Source organism: Oncorhynchus keta, unplaced genomic scaffold (assembly GCF_023373465.1).
Source record: "Oncorhynchus keta strain PuntledgeMale-10-30-2019 unplaced genomic scaffold, Oket_V2 Un_contig_11071_pilon_pilon, whole genome shotgun sequence".
Lineage (NCBI taxonomy): Eukaryota > Metazoa > Chordata > Actinopteri > Salmoniformes > Salmonidae > Oncorhynchus > Oncorhynchus keta.
This window is the reverse complement of record NW_026277315.1, coordinates 70,001-87,045: the sequence shown is the minus strand read 5'-3', so window position 1 is coordinate 87,045 and position 17,045 is coordinate 70,001. Positions and strand designations below refer to the sequence as shown.

Genomic DNA, 17,045 nt, shown 5'->3' with positions numbered 1-17,045 from the left:
CTGGACATTTTGAGCCTGTAATCGACCCCGTAAATGCTGATGCTTCTTTAATCAGAAGAACAGTTTTCTGCTGTGCTAACATAACTGCAAAATGGGTTTCTAATGATCAATTAGCCTTTTAAAATGATAAACTTGGATTAGCTAACACAACGTGCCATTGGAACACAGGAGTGATGGTTGTTGATAATGGGCCTCTGTACACCTATGTAGATATTCCATAAAGAATCTGCCGTTTCCAGCTACAATAGTCATTTACAACATTAACAATGTCTACACTGTATTTCTGATCAATTTGATGTTATTTTAATGGACAAAACTTTTTATTTTCTTTCAAAAACAAGGACATTTCTAAGTGACCCCAAAATGTTGAACGGTAGTGTACACTAAATAATATATGTGTGAAATTCGTTTTGATTTAGAATGGACCATTATCACGCACCTGTCTTGGAACGGGGGCAGGAGAAAGATAGATATTATTTATGCACTTAATTAGCGAATGGAGGACACTTTTCCTGTGGTTAATTTTCATGCCAGCCAGGTAGGCTATACTCCTGTTGTCAAGAGAAGCAATGTGCTTAATATTAGGAAAATTGAGGAATAAATATAGTAGGCCTAGCCTATAGAAAGCTGATCCTCCTCTTTTTAGTAGAGGCCATCAAAAAAAAATTTCCCACACAATTACATAACCTATAAAACCTATTGCCCCTCAGGAGACTCAGATCCTCAAAAGGTTCTACAGCTGCACCATCGAGAGCATTCTGACGGGTTGCATCACTGCCTGGTATGGCAACAGTTCGGCCTCCGACCGCAAGGCACTATAGAGTGTAGTGCGCACGGCCCAGTACATCACCGGGGCCAAGCTTGAAGCGCTATTCCCAAAAAGACTTGAGGCTGTAATCACTGCCAAAGGTGCTTCAACAAAGAACTGAGTGAAATGGTCTCAAATACTTATTAAATGTGAGATTTTTTTTACATTTGCAAAAAAACAAAAAAAAAACAGTTTTTGCTTCGTCATTATGGGGTTATTGTGATGTCATTATGGGGGTATTGTGATGTCATTATGGGGTTTTGTTCGTAGATTGAATCGTTATGTTTTTCTCTGGAATGTTTTTTTGTTTGTTGAAAAAGTCAAGGTGTCTGAATACTTTGTATATAACATATATTGTAACGCTGAAATCCTCATTTTAAACACCGAATGGTATTCACTATGTTGATGGTTTTGTATTTAGGATATTTTTGTTTTTTTACAGCTGTGTCATAAAATGATTTTAACATCGCCAACACCGAGGGCCAGAGATAATTACAGACACCTGTGATAATCTGAAGTACCCCTAACAAGAACACTAGATTTAATCTGATAATACATTTTTGTACCAGTAATATAATGTCCCTTTTCAACCCTATGAGCAGCTAACAGCTTTGTTTTTGGACTGCCGACTACGCCAAAATCAAAAAAGTCATATTGTCTACAATAATACCAACCGAGGCTGGAAGCAACGTTATTGGCTTCATTCATGTCGTATTGACCCGGACATAGATTTCAACAAACACAATTCATCCAATCAACATCCATCTCAATGTGACTGTGTGTGTGTGTGTGTGTGTGTGTGAGGGCAGAAATGAGACAGAGATCTGTATGGAAATGAAAAACGGGGATTAGGGAGCTGGTCCAATCCATCATCCTCCTCTCTCTCTCTCACCGTGGGCCAGGTCCTCCATCTCACTCCAACGCCTGACAGCAGGGGACAATAATTGATGTGCGCTCTCATACCAAATGGGAGTCCCCATAAACAAAGCAATGTTTTAAGGCTTTAATTGGGCAGACAGGGACGGCGTTCGCTCCACTAGAGTCTCCTGAGAGACAAGCGAGGCATAGAGGGACCCAGGTGGGACCCAGGAGGAGTGAAGCAGTGGAGAGGAGAGGGGGAGGAGAGGAGCAAGAGGTAGAGGTGGGAGAGGTAAAGGGCTAGGGAGAGAGGCAGACGTAGACAGGGAGAGGTGAGGTAGAGAAGTAGGGGGGGACTGTAACATCTCTCTTGCCTGGTATTATCTCTTGGTTAGAGACCAGACTATAAGAGATAAGGCTGCTGGATCCATCTAAAAGGAAGTCCCGCTTCAGAAAATGTATGAAATGGTGACGATGGAGGGCTGATTTATCTGTGATTGATGGAAAAAGCTCAACTTGTCTCCTGTATAAAGACCGTACCGTCAGTTCTGCTAAGGCATTTTAGAGATCTCAAAATACTAATGCAGAGAGAGGAAGGGAGAAGTGTTAAAAGAGCTTTACAACAGGTATGAGTACAGTATGCTGGGCAGACATCAGCTGAAGAGATGGAACAGAGACATCTCTATGTACAGTGAGTACAGTATGCTGGGCAGAGAGACGTCAACTGAAGAGATGGAACAGAGACATCTCCATTTACAGTGAGTACAGTATGCTGGGTAGAGAGACATCTCCATGTACAGTGAGTACAGTATGCTGGACAGAGACGTCAACTGAAGAGATGGAATAGAGACATCTCCATGTACAGTGAGTACAGTATGCTGGGTAGAGAGACATCTCCATGTACAGTGAGTACAGTATGCTGGACAGAGAGACATCAACTGAAGAGATGGAATAGAGACATCTCCATGTACAGTGAGTACAGTATGCTGGGTAGAGAGACATCTCTATGTACAGTGAGTACAGTATGCTGGACAGAGACGTCAACCGAAGAGATGGAATAGAGACATCTCCATGTACAGTGAGTACAGTATGCTGGGTAGAGAGACATCTCCATGTACAGTGAGTACAGTATGCTGGACAGAGAGACATCAACTGAAGAGATGGAATAGAGACATCTCCATGTACAGTGAGTACAGTATGCTGGGTAGAGAGACATCTCTATGTACAGTGAGTACAGTATGCTGGACAGAGATATCTCCATTTACAGTGAGTACAGTAAGCTGGGCAGAGACATCTCCATGTACAGTGAGTACAGCATGCTGGGTAGAGAGACATCTCCATGTACAGTGAGTACAGTATGCTGGGCAGAGACATCTCCATGTACAGTGAGTACAGTATGCTGGGCAGAGAGACATCGACTGAAGAGATGGAATAGAGACATCTCCATGTACAGTGAGTACAGTATGCTGGGCAGAGAGACATCAACTGAAGAGATGGAATAGAGACATCTCCATGTACAGTGAGTACAGTATGCTGGGTAGAGAGACATCTCCATGTACAGTGAGTACAGTATGCTGGGTAGAGAGATGTATCTATGTACAGTGAGTACAGTATGCTGGACAGAGAGACATCAACTGAAGAGATGGAACAGAGACATCTCTATGTACAGTGAGTACAGTATGCTGGGTAGAGAGACATATCCATGTACAGTGAGTACAGTATGCTGGACAGAGAGACATCTCCATGTACAGTGAGTACAGTATGCTGGGCAGAGACATCTCCATGTACAGTGAGTACAGTATGCTGGGCAGAGAGACGTCAACTGAAGAGATGGAACAGAGACATCTCCATTTACAGTGAGTACAGTATGCTGGGTAGAGAGACATCTCCATGTACAGTGAGTACAGTATGATGGGTAGAGAGACATCTCCATGTACAGTGAGTACAGTATGCTGGGTAGAGAGACATCTCCATGTACAGTGAGTACAGTATGCTGGGTAGAGAGACATCTCCATGTACAGTGAGTACAGTATGCTGGGTAGAGAGACATCTCCATGTACAGTGAGTACAGTATGCTGGGTAGAGAGATATCTCCATGTACAGTGAGTACAGTATGCTGGACAGAGAGACGTCAACTGAAGAGATGGAATAGAGACATCTCCATGTACAGTGAGTACAGTATGCTGGGTAGAGAGACATCTCTATGTACAGTGAGTACAGTATGCTCACCGGCTAAGCCAACGTGACCTGTGACCCTCAGAGATGGACAGAGGGGACCTGATCATATCTCATCTCACCAGCAAAGCCAACATGACCTGTGCCCCTCAGAGACGGACAGAGAGGACCTGATCATATCTCCTCATCTCACTCGCTAAGCCAACATGACCTGTGACCCTCAGAGACAGAAATGATAAACACCCACACAGAAACAGGAACTGGAAAGGAATACTAGAGATTCTACAAGTCACTGTGCTTTTGATTGGCTGCAGTGAAAATAGTGTGTGTGTGTGTGTGTGTGTGTGTGTGTGTGTGTGTGTGTGTGTGTGTGTGTGTGTGTGTGTGTGTGTGTGTGTGTGTGTGTGTGTGTGTGTGTTTTTTGTGTGTGTGTGTGTTTCATTACGAGTATTGCACCTTACTCAATCTCAATTTCCTCAACTCCTCCTGGCTGTGTTCAGTGTGAGTGAGAGATATTCCATTATTTTATTAGTTGAGAAGATAAATGGTTGTTTGTCTCAAGTCCTCTCCACCCTCACCCACGTGTCAGGGGCTTGCTTGTTAACTACACTGACTGCTCAGTTTGGCCGGGCGGCCATCTCTAGTTAGACTCTTGGTGGTTCTAAACATCTTCCATTTCAGAATGACGGAGGCCACTGTGTTCTTGGGGACATTCAATGCTGCAGACATGTTTAGGTACCCTTCCCCAGATCTGTGTCTCAACACAATCCTGTCTTGGAGCTCTGGGGACAATTCCTTTGACCTCATGGCTTGGTTTTTGCTCTGACGTTCACTGTCAACTTCGGGACCTTATATAGACAGGTGTGTACCTTCCTAAATCATGTCCAATCAAATTCATTTACCACAGATGGACTCCAATCAAGTTGTAGAAGTCATCTCAACGATGATCAATGGAAACAGGATGCACCTGAGCTCAGTTTCAAGTCTCACAGCGAAGGGTCCGAATACTTATGTAAATAAGATATTTATGTATTTGTTTTAATATACATTAGCAAACTTTCTAAAAACCTGTTTTCACTTCGTCATTATGGGGTATTGTGATGTCATTATGGGGTATTGTGATGTCATTATGGGGTATTGTGATGTAATTATCAGGTATTGTGATGTCATTATGGGGTATTGTGATGTCATTATGGGGTATTGCGTGTAGATTGGTGAGGTAAAACATTGATATTATCCATTTTAGAATGAGGCTGTAACAAAATGTGGAAAAAGTCAAGGGGTCTGAATACTTTCTGAAGGCACTGCACGGTGCTTGTGCTCCAATGGATGCCTTCTTCTTGTGGCATCAAGTCACCAATTTTGCTCCTCTCTTTCACTGTCTCTCTCTCTCTCTCTCTCTGCGTGTCTCTCTCGCTCTCTCTGCTGTGTCTCTCTCTCTCTCTCTCTGCGTGTCTCTCTCTCTCTCTCTGCGTGTCTCTCTCGCTCTCTCTGCGTGTCTCTCTCGCTCTCTCTGCGTGTCTCTCTCGCTCTCTCTGCGTGTCTCTCTCGCTCTCTCTGCGTGTCTCTCTCGCTCTCTCTGCGTGTCTCTCTCGCTCTCTCTGCGTGTCTCTCTCTGCGTGTCTCTCTCTCTGCGTCTCTCTCTCTCTGCGTATCTCTCTGCGTCTCTCTCTCTGCGTCTCTCTCTCTCGTCTCTCTCTCTCGTCTCTCTCTCTGCGTCTCTCTCTCTCTCTCTCTCTCTCTCTGTGTCTCTCTCTCTCTCTCTCTGCGTCTCTCTCTCTGCGTCTCTCTCTCTCTCTCTCTCTCTCTCTCTGCGTCTCTCTCTCTCTCTGCGTCTCTCTGCGTCTCTCTCTCTCTCTCTCTGCGTCTCTCTCTCTCTGCGTCTCTCTCTCGCGCTCTCCGCATCTCTCTCTCTCTCTCTCTCTCTCTCTGCGTCTCTCTATCGCGCTCTCCGCATCGATCTCTCTCTCGCTCTCTCTCTCTCTCTCTCTCTCCGCGTCTCTCTCTCTCTGCGTCTCTCTCTCTGCGTCTCTCTCTCTCTCTGGGTCTCTCTCTCTCTCTGGGTCTCTCTCTCTCTCTCTCTCGTCTCTCTCGCGCGCTCTCCGCATCGCTCTCTCTCGCGCTCTCCGCATCTCTCTCTCTCTCGCTCTCCGCATCTCTCTCTCTCTCTCTCCACATCTCTCCGCATCTCTCTCTCTCGCGCTCTCCGCATCTCTCTCTCTCGCGCTCTCTGCATCTCTCTCTCTCGCGCTCTCCGCATCTCTCTCTCGCGCTCTCCGCATCTCTCTCTCTCTCTCTCGCGCTCTCTGCATCTCTCTCTCGCGCTCTCTGCATCTCTCTCTCGCACTCTCCGCATCTCTCTCTCTCTCCGCATCTCTCTCTCGCGCTCTCCGTAACTCTCGATCTCTCTCTCTCTCTCTCAGCACCCCTCCTCCTCCCTCTTCTCTCTCTCTTCCCCGCATTCCCATCTCTCTCTCTCTCTCTCTCTCTCTCTCTCTCTCTCTCTCTCTCTCTCTCTCTCTCTCTCTGAGAGATGAGCTGCAGCGGCAGTAAAGGAGATATTCTCCGTGTGCTGAGCGTCTGCTTTCTGAGCTCCCGGACTTTCAGTGTGTGTCTGTCGGTGAGCCAGCGAGCGCCCCGGACTTTCAGTGTGTGTCTGCCCGTGAGCCAGTGAGTGTCCCGGACTTTCAGTGTGTGTGAGCCTCTCTCTGCTTCACTGAGAGAGAAGGAGAGAAGGAGGAGCAGAAAAGGGGGAGTACCTGATTCCAGTCTCGCCCGCTGTGGGCTTAGAGGAAAAGGGAACATCTCTACTGGTACGAAGGCAGCAAACAGCCAATGTGCCTCAACTATAGGAACTATACAACGACTGCCCTGCTGGGGGCTCTGGCTCTGCTGACTTCTACCATGACATAGTCTCCCTGGGAGAAGAGCAGGCTAACCCACTAAGGGAACAGACATGCACGGTGGGCACTACCAGGGATCTATGCTGCTGTCAGGTCCTGTTCATCAGTGATTTATCACGGAGGTGAGTCGCCCAGGCTCTTTTCATATCTCAGTTAAACCCAGTGGTGCACATAGAGAGGAATGTTCAGATACCTCTGGATGGAAGGGGATGGTTCTGAAATTAGTGTTAGGTAGAGAATAAACTACGGGGAATAAACCAGAGGGAATAAACTACTGGGAACTACAGAGCATAAACTACAGGGAATAAACCAGAGGGAATAAACTACTGGGAACTACAGAGCATAAACTACAGGGAATAAACTACGGGGAACTACAGAGAATAAACTACAGGGAATAAACCAGAGGGAATAAACTACTGGGAACTACAGAGCATAAACTACAGGGAATAAACCAGAGGGAATAAACTACTGGGAACTACAGAGCATAAACTACGGGGAATAAACTACGGGGAACTACAGAGAATAAACTACAGGGAATAAACCAGAGGGAATAAACTACTGGGAACTACAGAGCATAAACTACAGGGAATAAACTACGGGGAACTACAGAGAATAAACTACAGGGAATAAACCAGAGGGAATAAACTACTGGGAACTACAGAGCATAAACTACAGGGAATAAACCAGAGGGAATAAACTACAGGGAACTACAGAGCATAAACTACAAGGAATAAACTACAGGAAATAAATTACAGAGAATAGACTACGGGGAACTACAGAGAATAAACTACAGGGAATAAACCAGAGGGAATAAACTACTGGGAACTACAGAGCATAAACTACAGGGAATAAACCAGAGGGAATAAACTACAGGGAACTACAGAGCATAAACTACAGGGAATAAACTACGGGGAATAAATTACAGAGAATAGACTACGGGGAACTACAGAGAATAAACTACAGGGAATAAACCAGAGTGAATAAACTACTGGGAACTACAGAGCATAAACTACAGGGAATAAACTACAGGGAATAAACCAGAGGGAATAAACTACTGGGAACTACAGAGAATAAACTACTAGGAATAAACTACGGGGAATAAATTACAGAGAATAGACTACGGGGAACTACAGAGAATAAACTACAGAGAATAAACTACGGGGAACTACAGAGCATAAACTACAGGGAATAAACTATGGGGAATAAACCAGAGGGAATAAACTACTGGGAACTACAGAGAATAAACTACTAGGAATAAACTATGGGGAATAAATTACAGAGAATAGACTACGGGGAACTACAGAGACTAAACTACAGAGAATAAACTACGGGGAATAAACTACTGGGAACTACAGAGCATAAACTACAGGGAATAAACTACGGGGAATAAACTACTGGGAACTACAGAGCATAAACTACAGGGAATAGACTACGGGGAATAAATTACAGAGAATAAACTACAGAGAATAGACTACGGGGAACTACAGAGAATAAACTACAGGGAAAAAACTACAGATAATAGACTACGGGGAACTACAGAGAATAAACTACAGGGAACTACAGGGAATAAACTACGGGGAATAAACTACAGAGTATAAACTACAGAGAATAGACTACGGGGAACTACAGGGAATAAACTACAGGGAATAAACGAGAGGGAATAAACTACTGGGAACTACAGAGCATAAACTACAGGGAATAAACTACTGGGAATAAATTACAGAGAATAAACTACAGGGAATAAACCAGAGGGAATAAACTACTGGGAACTACATAGCATAAACTACAGGGAATAAACTACGGGGAATAAATTACAGAGAATAAACTACAGTGAATAAACTACAGAGAATAAACTACAGGGACTAAAGTACTGGAAAGTACAGATAATAAACTACAGGGAATAAACCAGAGGGAATAAACTACAGGGAACTACAGAGAATCAACTACAGGGAATAAACTACGGGGAATAAACTATAGAGAATAAACTACAGAGAATAAACTACAGGGAAGTACAGAGAATAAACTACAGGGAATACAATACGGGGAATAAATTACGGGGAACTACAGAGAATGAACTACAGGGAACTACAGAGAATGAACTACAGGGAACTACAGAGAATAAACTACGGGGAACAACAGAGAATAAACTACAGGGAACTACAGAGAATAAACTACAGGGAATGAACTACAGGGAACTACAGAGAATAAACTACAGGGAACAACAGAGAATAAACTACAGGGAACTACAGAGAATAAACTACGGGGAACTACAGAGAATAAACTACAGGGAACTACAGAGAATAAACTACAGAGAATAAATTACAGGGAACTATAGGGAATAAACTACAGAGAATAAACTACAGGGAACAACAGATAATAAACTACAGGGAACTACAGAGAATACACTACAGGGAATACACTACGGGGAATAAACTACAGAGAATAAACTACAGATAATAAACTATGGATAATAAACTACAGGGAATAAACCAGAGGGAATAAACTACAGATAATAAACTACGGGGAACTACAGAGAATAAACTACAGGGAATAAACCAGAGGGAATAAATTACAGAGAATAAACTACAGAGAATAAACTACAGGGAACTACAGAGAATAAACTACAGGGAATAAACCAGAGGGAATAAACTACTGGGAACTACAGAGCATAAACTACAGGGAATAAACTACGGGAATACATTACAGAGAATAAACTACAGGGAATAAACTACAGAGAATAAACTACAGGGACTAAAGTACTGGAAAGTACAGATAATAAACTACAGGGAATAAACCAGAGGGAATAAACTACAGGGAACTACAGAGAATCAACTACAGGGAATAAACTACGGGGAATAAACTACAGGGAATAAACTACAGAGAATAAACTACAAGGAAGTACAGAGAATAAACTACAGGGAATACAATACGGGGAATAAACTACAGAGAATAAACTACAGGGAATAAACTACAGGGAATAAACCAGAGGGAATAAACTACAGAGAATAAATTACGGGGAACTACAGAGAATGAACTACATAGAATAGACTACGGGAAACTACAGAGAATAAACTACGGGGAATAAACTACAGGGAACTACAGAGAATAAACTACGGGGAACAACAGAGAATAAACTACAGGGGACTACAGAGAATAAACTACGGGGAATGAACTACAGGGAACTACAGAGAATAAACTACAGGGAACTACAGAGAATAAACTACGGGGAACAACAGAGAATAAACTACAGGGGACTACAGAGAATAAACTACGGGGAATAAACTACAGGGAACTACAGAGAATAAACTACGGGGAACAACAGAGAATAAACTACAGGGGACTACAGAGAATAAACTACGGGGAATAAACTACAGGGAACTACAGAGAATAAACTACGGGGAACAACAGAGAATAAACTACAGGGGACTACAGAGAATAAACTACGGGGAATAAACTACAGGGAACTACAGAGAATGAACTACAGGGAACTACAGAGAATGAACTACGGGGAATAAACTACAGGGAATAAACTACAGAGAATAAACTACAGGGAACTACAGAGAATAAACTACAGGGAACAACAGAGAATAAACTACGGGGAACTACAGAGAATAAACTACAGAGAATAAACTACAGGGAACTACAGAGAATAAACTACAGGGAATAAACTACAGGGAATAAACTACAGAGAATGAACTACAGGGAACTACAGAGAATGAACTACATGGAACTACAGAGAATAAACTACAGAGAATAAACTACGGGGAACAACAGAGAATAAACTACAGGGAACTACAGAGAATAAACTACAGGGAACTACAGAGAATGAACTACATGGAACTACAGAGAATAAACTACAGAGAATAAACTACAGGGAACTACAGAGAATAAACTACAGGGAACTACAGAGAATAAACTACAGAGAATAGACTACGAGGAACTACAAAGAATAAACTACAGAGAATAAACTACGGGGAACTACACAGAATAAACTACAGGGAACTACAGAGAATACACTATGGGGAATAAACTACAGAGAATAAACTACAGGGAACTACAGAGAATAAACTACGGGGAACTACAGAGAATAAACTACAGAGAATAAACTACAGAGAATAAACTACAGAGAATAAACTACAGAGAATAGACTACGGGAAACTACAGGGAACTACAGAGAATAAACTACAGGGAATTAGAGAATAAACTACAGGGAATAAACTACAGAGAATGAACTACAGGGAACTACAGAGAATGAACTACAGGGAACTACAGAGAATAAACTACAGAGAATAGACTACGGGGAACTACAGAGAATAAACTACAGAGAATAAACTACATGGAATAAACTACAGGGAACGACAGAGAATAAACTACAGAGAACTACAGAGAATGAACTACAGGGAATAAACTACAGGGAACTACAGATAATAAACTACAGGGAACTACAGAGAATAAACTACAGAGAATAAACTACATGGAATAAACTACAGGGAACGACAGATAATAAACTACAGAGAACTACAGAGAATGAACTACAGGGAACTACAGAGAATAAACTACAGGGAACTACAGAGAATAAACTACAGAGAATAAACTACAGAGAACTACAGAGAATAAACTACAGGGAACTACAGATAATAAACTACAGGGAACTACAGAGAATAAACTACAGGGAACTACAGAGAATAAACTACAGACAATAGACTACAGGGAACTACAGAGAATAAACTACAGAGAATAAACTACAGGGAACTACAGAGAATACACTACAGAGAATAAACTACAGACAATAGACTACAGGGAACTACAGAGAATACACTACAGAGAATAAACTACAGGGAACTACAGAGAATAAACTACAGAGAATAAACTACGGGGAACTACAGAGAATGAACTACAGGGAACTACAGAGAATAAACTACAGGGAACTACAGATAATAAACCACAGGGAACTACAGAGAATAAACTACAGGGAACTACAGAGAATAAACTACAGACAATAGACTACAGGGAACTACAGAGAATAAACTACAGGGAACTACAGAGAATAAACTACAGGGAACTACAGAGAATAAACCACAGGGAACTACAGAGAATAAACTACAGACAATAGACTACAGGGAACTACAGAGAATAAACTACAGGGAACTACAGAGAATAAACTACAGGGAACTACAGAGAATAAACTACAGGGAACTACAGATAATAAACCACAGGGAACTACAGAGAATAAACTACAGGGAACTACAGAGAATAAACTACAGACAATAGACTACAGGGAACTACAGAGAATAAACTACAGAGAACTACAGAGAATAAACTACAGGGAACTACAGAGAATAAACTACAGGGAACTACAGAGAATAAACTACAGGGAACTACAGATAATAAACTACAGGGAACTACAGAGAATAAACTACAGGGAACTACAGAGAATAAACTACAGGGAACTACAGAGAATAAACTACAGACAATAGACTACAGGGAACTACAGATGAGTGATGATGCTGTTGTCTTGGAAACTGAGGAGTGGATGTTACATAACATTATTAAGAATGTATTTCCAGAACAGATACACAGCATCTTGTTTAGGTGTGGAGATATTCGCCACAGATTTGACTCACTAAAGGAATGTATTGTTCTGGTATGCAGGAAGAACAGAGACGACTGTTTCTGGCAGAGGGGCTGAATACCTAACGAGAGCTGTGTGCTGTGTGCTGTGTGTGTCAGTCAGTTGACTGCTGCTCAGACGAAGCACCTTAACTGAAGAGCAATCTAGATTAGTGAACATGATGATCCAACCATCTCATTACTGAGCTCAGGGGCAGGGGGGGGGGGGGGGCAGTGTCCATTTAGACCTCACTGATTGTGATTGTCCTCCAGTTGCCACTCAAAGAGCATCTCTCTCTCTCTCCCTCTAACCACCGCTCTACCCTTCAACTCAAAGAGCATGTCTCTCTCTCTCCCTCTAACCACCACTCTACCCTTCAACTCAAAGAGCATGTCTCTCTCTCTCTCCCTCTAACCACCGCTCTACCCTTCAACTCAAAGAGCATGTCTCTCTCTCTCCCCCACCACCGCTCTACCTTCAACTCAAAGAGCATGTCTCTCTCTCTCTCCCTCTAACCACCGCTCTGCCCTTCAACTCAAAGAGCATGTCTCTCTCTCTCTCCCTCTAACCACCGCTCTACCCTTCAACTCAAAGAGCATGTCTCTCTCCCTCTAACCACCGCTCTACCCTTCAACTCAAAGAGCATGTATCTCTCTCTCCCTCTAACCACCGCTCTACCCTTCAACTCAAAGAGCATGTCTCTCTCTCTCTCCCAGAGAATAACCACCGCTCTAAACCTTCAACTCAAAGAGCATGTCTCTCTCTCTCTCAGAATCTAACCACCGCTCTACCCTTCAACTCAAAGAGCATGTCTCTCTCTCTCTCCCCTCTAACCACCGCTCTACCCTTCAACTCAAAGAGCATGTCTCTCTCTCTCTCCCTCTAACCACCGCTCTACCCTTCAACTCAAAGAGCATGTCTCTCTCCCTCTAACCACCGCTCTACCCTTCAACTCAAAGAGCATGTCTCTCTCTCTCTCCCTCTAACCACCGCTCTACCCTTCAACTCAAAGAGCATGTCTCTCTCTCTCTCCCTCTAACCACAGCTCTACCCTTCAACTCAAAGAGCATGTCTCTCTCCCTCTAACCACCGCTCTACCCTTCAACTCAAAGAGCATGTCTCTCTCTCTCTCCCTCTAACCACCGCTCTACCCTTCAACTCAAAGAGCATGTCTCTCTCTCTCTCCCTCTAACCACCGCTCTACCCTTCAACTCAAAGAGCATGTCTCTCTCTCTCTCCCTCTAACCACAGCTCTACCCTTCAACTCAAAGAGCATGTCTCTCTCCCTCTAACCACCGCTCTACCCTTCAACTCAAAGAGCATGTCTCTCTCTCTCTCCCACCACCGTTCTACCCTTCAACTCAAAGAGCATGTCTCTCTCTCTCTCCCTCTAACCACCGTTCTACCCTTCAACTCAAAGAGCATGTCTCTCTCCCTCTAACCACCGCTCTACCCTTCAACTCAAAGAGCATGTCTCTCTCTCTCTCCCTCTAACCACCACTCTACCCTTCAACTCAAAGAGCATGTCTCTCTCTCTCTCCCTCTAACCACCGCTCTACCCTTCAACTCAAAGAGCATGTCTCTCTCTCTCTCTCCCTCTAACCACCGCTCTACCCTTCAACTCAAAGAGCATGTCTCTCTCTCCCTCCCTCTAACCACCGCTCTACCCTTCAACTCAAAGAGCATGTCTCTATCTCTCTCTCTCCCTCTAACCACCACTCTACCCTTCAACTCAAAGAGCATGTCTCTCTCTCTCTCCCTCTAACCACCGCTCTACCCTTCAACTCAAAGAGCATGTCTCTCTCTCTCTCTCCCTCTAACCACCGCTCTACCCTTCAACTCAAAGAGCATGTCTCTCTCTCTCTCCCTCTAACCACCGCTCTGCCCTTCAACTAAAAGAGCATGTCTCTCTCTCTCTCCCTCTATCCACCACTCTACCCTTCAACTCAAAGAGCATGTCTCTCTCTCTCTCCCTCTAACCACCGCTCTGCCCTTCAACTAAAAGAGCATGTCTCTCTCTCTCTCTCCCTCTAACCACCGCTCTACCCTTCAACTCAAAGAGCATGTCTCTCTCTCTCTCTCCCTCTAACCACCGCTCTACCCTTCAACTCAAAGAGCATGTCTCTCTCTCTCTCCCTCTAACCACCGCTCTGCCCTTCAACTAAAAGAGCATGTCTCTCTCTCTCTCCCTCTATCCACCGCTCTACCCTTCAACTCAAAGAGCATGTCTCTCTCTCTCTCCCTCTAACCACCGCTCTGCCCTTCAACTAAAAGAGCATGTCTCTCTCTCTCCCTCTAACCACCGCTCTACCCTTCAACTCAAAGAGCATGTCTCTCTCTCTCTCCCTCTAACCACCACTCTACCCTTCAACTCAAAGAGCATGTCTCTCTCTCTCTCCCTCTAACCACCGCTCTACCCTTCAACTCAAAGTGCATGTCTCTCTCTCTCTCCCTCTAACCACCGCTCTACCCTTCAACTCAAAGAGCATGTCTCTCTCTCTCTCCCTCTAACCACCGCTCTACCCTTCAACTCAAAGAGCATGTCTCTCTCTCTCTCCCTCTAACCACCGCTCTACCCTTCAACTAAAAGAGCATGTCTCTCTCTCTCTCCCTCTAACCACCACTCTACCCTTCAACTCAAAGAGCATGTCTCTCTCTCTCTCCCTCTAACCACCGCTCTGCCCTTCAACTCAAAGAGCATGTCTCTCTCTCTCTCTCCCTCTAACCACCGCTCTACCCTTCAACTCAAAGAGCATGTCTCTCTCTCTCCCTCTAACCACCGCTCTACCCTTCAACTAAAAGAGCATGTCTCTCTCTCTCTCCCTCTAACCACCACTCTACCCTTCAACTCAAAGAGCATGTCTCTCTCTCTCTCCCTCTAACCACCGCTCTGCCCTTCAACTAAAAGAGCATGTCTCTCTCTCTCTCTCCCTCTAACCACCGCTCTACCCTTCAACTAAAAGAGCATGTCTCTCTCTCTCTCCCTCTAACCACCACTCTACCCTTCAACTCAAAGAGCATGTCTCTCTCTCTCTCCCTCTAACCACCACTCTACCCTTCAACTCAAAGAGCATGTCTCTCTCTCTCTCCCTCTAACCACCGCTCTGCCCTTCAACTAAAAGAGCATGTCTCTCTCTCTCTCTCCCTCTAACCACCGCTCTACCCTTCAACTAAAAGAGCATGTCTCTCTCTCTCTCCCTCTAACCACCACTCTACCCTTCAACTCAAAGAGCATGTCTCTCTCTCTCTCCCTCTAACCACCGCTCTGCCCTTCAACTAAAAGAGCATGTCTCTCTCTCTCTCTCCCTCTAACCACCGCTCTACCCTTCAACTCAAAGAGCATGTCTCTCTCTCTCTCCCTCTAACCACCGCTCTACCCTTCAACTCAAAGTGCATGTCTCTCTCTCTCCCTCTAACCACCGCTCTACCCTTCAACTCACCGGTCGTCACAGACAAACCTGGCTGCCCAGAGAGGACAGTCTGGCTATAGAGACCGGTCGTCACAGACAAACCTGGCTGCACAGAGAGGACAGTCTGGCTCTCTGTTTCTCTGTCTGTCACTCTGTCTGTCTCTCTGCCTGTCTGTCTCTGAGAAACAGAGAGCCCCCCCATGGTTCTGATGCTATAACATGGCAAGCCAGAAAATAGTTCTGGGAGAACCAAAACGTGACCGGGAGAGAGGAAGAGAGACACGGGTGGAAGAGAGGAGGAGAGGAGAGGAGAGGCTTAAAGAGATTAGAGAAAACAATGTGGTTCTGCTTCACATGGCCACTACAAACACTCTGTGTTCTCTGTGAAGAGATCAGACCAGAGGGGAAGTGTTCTCTGTGAAGAGATCAGACCAGAGGGGAAGTGTTCTCTGTGAAGAGCTCAGACCAGAGGGGAAGTGTTCTCTGTGAAGAGATCAGACCAGAGGGGAAGTGTTCTCTGTGAAGAGATCAGACCAGAGGGGAAGTGTTCTCTGTGAAGAGATCAGACCAGAGGGGAAGTGTTCTCTGTGAAGAGATCAGACCAGAGGGGAAGTGTTCTCTCTGTGAAGAGATCAGACCAGAGGGGAAGTGTTCTCTCTGTGAAGAGATCAGACCAGAGGGGAAGTGTTCTCTCTGTGAAGAGATCAGACCAGAGGGGAAGTGTTCTCTGTGAAGAGATCAGACCAGAGGGGAAGTGTTCTCTCTGTGAAGAGATCAGACCAGAGGGGAAGTGTTCTCTCTGTGAAGAGATCAGACCAGAGGGGAAGTGTTCTCTGTGAAGAGATCAGACTAGAGGGGAAGTGTTCTCTGTGAAGAGATCAGACCAGAGGGGAAGTGTTCTCTGTGTGAAGAGATCAGACCAGAGGGGAAGTGTTCTCTGTGTGAAGAGATCAGACCAGAGGGGAAGTGTTCTCTGTGTGAAGAGATCAGACCAGAGGGGAAGTGTTCTCTGTGTGAAGAGATCAGACCAGAGGGGAAGTGTTCTCTGTGTGAAGAGATCAGACTAGAGGGGAAGTGTTCTCTCTGTGAAGAGATCAGACTAGAGGGGAAGTGTTCTCTCTGTGAAGAGATCAGATCAGAGGGGAAGTGTTCTCTGTGAAGAGATCAGACCAGAGGGGAAGTGTTCTCTGTGAAGAGATCAGACCAGAGGGGAAGTGTTCTCTGTGAAGAGATCAGACCAGAGGGGAAGTGTTCTCTGTGAAGAGATCAGACCAGAGGGG

The 17,045-nt window shown here is 44.6% G+C and overlaps 1 protein-coding gene across 1 annotated transcript in view; it reads left to right on the top strand.

Moving 5' to 3' along the window:
- Nucleotides 1-6,377: 6,377 nt before the first annotated feature.
- LOC127917245 (inhibitory synaptic factor 2A-like) overlaps nucleotides 6,378-17,045 on the top strand; it is a 49,149-nt gene continuing 38,481 nt past the window's right edge. Inside the window, exon 1 of the mRNA XM_052500529.1 lies at nucleotides 6,378-6,866. The gene's annotated coding sequence lies outside the window, so the exon portion shown is untranslated. The remainder of the gene's footprint in view (nucleotides 6,867-17,045) is intronic.